The sequence below is a fragment of the Silene latifolia genome, chromosome 1, assembly GCF_048544455.1.
Source record: "Silene latifolia isolate original U9 population chromosome 1, ASM4854445v1, whole genome shotgun sequence".
NCBI classification, from domain to species: domain Eukaryota; kingdom Viridiplantae; phylum Streptophyta; class Magnoliopsida; order Caryophyllales; family Caryophyllaceae; genus Silene; species Silene latifolia.
Window position 1 is genome coordinate 152,592,803 of NC_133526.1, and position 3,509 is coordinate 152,596,311.

General features: G+C 40.6%; 1 non-coding gene across 1 annotated transcript; it reads right to left on the reverse strand.

The window, feature by feature from the left end:
* Positions 1-3,183: 3,183 nt before the first annotated feature.
* LOC141621153 (small nucleolar RNA R71) lies at positions 3,184-3,290 on the reverse strand. Its single transcript, XR_012532119.1, has one exon. It is a non-coding gene; the product is annotated as a small nucleolar RNA R71 (small nucleolar RNA).
* Positions 3,291-3,509: the final 219 nt, after the last annotated feature.

The following is a 3,509-nucleotide window of genomic DNA, read 5'->3' on the forward strand; positions in this document are numbered from 1 at the left end:
CCAGACACATTAGTTAATTTAAATACCAACTCACGTTTGAGAAACACGGCCATCAGCAAAATGCCATGCAGTCCCCGTAGAAGAGGACGTCCTCGGAAACCAACAAATGCTGAGAACCCCGTCTCGGCAGCCAGCGTTCCACAAGTGGGTTTCGGTTCCGAAAACAAGAAAGGTAGTAAGCTTACCCCACTCTATTTATGTTTTTGACTTTCTGCAATGATCCACCCGACTTCAAGTACGCCATATTTATTTTTCGTTGACTCTATTTTATCCCTTTGATAGTAACGCACCTAGGCAGGTACCAGCCTGATTCCAGTAGTTTACTTGATTTGAACTAACAAAAAGTATTTCTGCCAGTAAATTTACTCAAACAGTGGTGCTGTCGAGATGAACTATCGCAAAAGAGGACGACCACGCAAGGCTACAATTCTTGGTAACCCAAACATCAACGTTACCACTACGATACCAACCGTGTTACCATGCGAAAACAGCACCCGAGGTATAATTTCCGAGAATGTTTTTTTTATTAATTGTAAACACGACATTGGATTTTAATTACTCCCATTTTTTTTTTTTAAAAAGGGAACCCCAGCTGAAAGTATGCCCAATACACATGTACGTCTCACTTTGGTTCTCATTAAATTTCACACATTCTTCGAGCATTGTAATTTCACAATACCGCCTGTTATTCTACTATAAATATAACCTCCTCCCCTGCAACATTATAACCACTAAAGAGTTTGCCTTCACGAAAAATTTTATTAAACATCAAAACAACATTACCACCCACTAATCAAAACAATTTAGCGTCTAACTGAGTTTCTATATTCATTGAAATTTTTAAAGTGTACAACGTCATCAGATAACGAATTCCAGAAAACTATTTGATTCATAAAAAACAGGTTCATTGTACACCTCCGAGCCCCTGCATGACAAATCTCTTGCTGCCCCGATCATGAACCCGGTGATGCGTGTCTTTTATATGATGTTTTATACCTCATTTTACACGCATTTCAGAGCTCATTTGTGTAGTTTAAGCTACCATTTCGCCTATTTCCGTCTACTTTCATGTTTTTGTACATTATTGCAGAAATGTGAAGAATTCAGCGGAAATCGAGCTAAATCCGTCCCCGAGTATCCTGCATAGCATCAGACGTGAAGTATTCACTTAAGGAACGAGCTTGGTGCGTATTTCAAGGCCCGAAAGACAAATCCACGAGATCATAGAAGTCAAGTACCAGCTAGAGCAGTCGATCAACCACTACCTTCAGTCGATCGACCAACTCACGGGCTCCGAAGCTATTATCAGCTCAGTCGGTCGATCGACCGCCCTGCTTAGTCGATCGACCACATCGCTGCTTCAGACGAGAATTAAAAGTTCGAGGAACTTAAAGCCCACTGTGTTTTGGTTTTGGAATAACAGTTACGTATATTTCCTATATAACGTAACCTAGTTGACAGAGACAATCATTCAGAAATTTACCTAGTTTTACATTCAGTTTAGTTTATCAATAATTAGGGTTCGGAAATATTGTTTTGCAAAGGATTTTCGTTCGAGCTTTTAATCATTCCTCTGCAATTTCGGTATTCCTTCTGTTCTATTTCAGTTTATCTTTATCGCATTGATAGTATAGAAATTGCTAGCTAGTTTCCCAAAGCCGATATTATTGTTTTATGTTGTCTATTTGCTCAATCGTCTTAATCATGAATTCCGTAGATTTAATGATCAATCTTACTGTTGTTTTTACTGTAGTTATGAGTAGCTAAATTGCTTGTGCTAGGATGTAGGGGAATTATAGTGTAGGCGGCGTAGAATAATGCGGACTGAATCGCGTGTCAGTCGATCGACTGACATACTTGGTCGATCGACTGACCTCGTGGGGTTTTATTTTCGTTTTAATTGTTTTAATTCTTTATTCGACGAATCGAGTGCACACGACTAGTTGAATGTTTAGGATATGACTGACCCATTAGATCGAGAGATAGGGACAGTTGTTAGATCACCAATTAAAATGACTAAACTATGCTGAGATCGAAAGATAGGTAAAGTTTAGACCGTTAGTCACTTTTCAGGACGAAAGTTAGTATTATTGATATTAGGGACTTATAGCGAGATAGAAAGATGCTATTTGTTAAGAGTGGACCGAGAGGACCTCTTTATTTCCCGCCTCATGTGTTTGATTTAGACCTGTTTAGTATGCTGCCGCCGAAACTATAGTGAACCAACCATCCTAGTACCCCTTCTCTATCTGTTTTATCTGCTTATTTAGTTTAGTATCTTTTATTGCTATTAGTATAGACCAAATCAAATCGACCCCCACTTTCTTTACCTTAGACTAAATTAGACAATTAGAAATTACATTCGCCTCCTTGTGGTTCGACCCTGTTACCACTAGCCTAGGATAGTTTTAATAGGAAATTATAAATCTTATTTTTGGTACTCACAACGACGGGTATCAAATTAAGCGCCGTTGCTTCTTGGGAGGCAATTGTTCTCATTTTTAGTTGTTTTTATTTAGTCTTTCTTTAGTTTAAGGGACTTCCGTTCCTTAAACTTTTCTTATATTCTTTTTGTAGTTTCTTCTTATGCGCAGGTCACAGGGTGGTGAACTAGTACCATTCAATCCTGAGATCGAGAAATCCTTGCGCGAGTTGAGACGATCACAAAGGGTATTACCGATAGAGGAAGAGCTGAGTACTCTGTCAAGTTACTACGAGAATTCTCTGTTCGAAGAAGATCCACCTACATCTCCTGCCTTTACTTCTTCATCTGAGATAGTCACTTCTCCAGAAATTCCAGTCATGGCTGAAGAAGCAACCATTGCCAGTCACTCAGAGCCGACAGCTGCGAATCTCTACAAAGAATTCGAACTACCTGGGGAGGAGAGAAAATTCGAGCCGAAGCCTTCCTATATTAACCTGGTTGAGAGAAACCAGTTCGGGGGAGCTGCAAATGAAGATGCAGCCAAGCATATGGAGATTTTTATTGATTATTGCTGCTCTATACCCCCGCCGACCGGTGTGACCCAAGACCAGATCAAGGAGACCATGTTCATTTTCTCTCTTCGTGATGCTGCAAGAGAGTGGTATAGAGATCTGGATCGAGCCGCTCATGGGATCACCGACTGGAATTCTTTGGCCTTGGCATTCTACAAGAAATACTTCTCTTCCTCGAAGACGAATTCCATTAGAGCTCAGATCACGAGCTTTAAACAGAGGCCTAATGAGAACTTTCATGAAGCATGGGTCCGTTTCAAGAAACTGGTGCGAACCATACCTCACCATGGGTTCGAAAAATGGAGTCTTTGCAATCGCCCTATAATGGGTCAGATGACGATCGAGGGCTATTTTGGATGCTGCACCAATAGCCGATTCTTTGAGAATATGGGAGAGACTAAGGGGTGGAAGATCATTGATGACTTAGCCACCCATAAAGTCTGAATATGGGAATTCCGGAGGCAATCAAAGGAGAGCTGCTGAATCTTCCTCGGTTGCTGCACTAGAAGCTC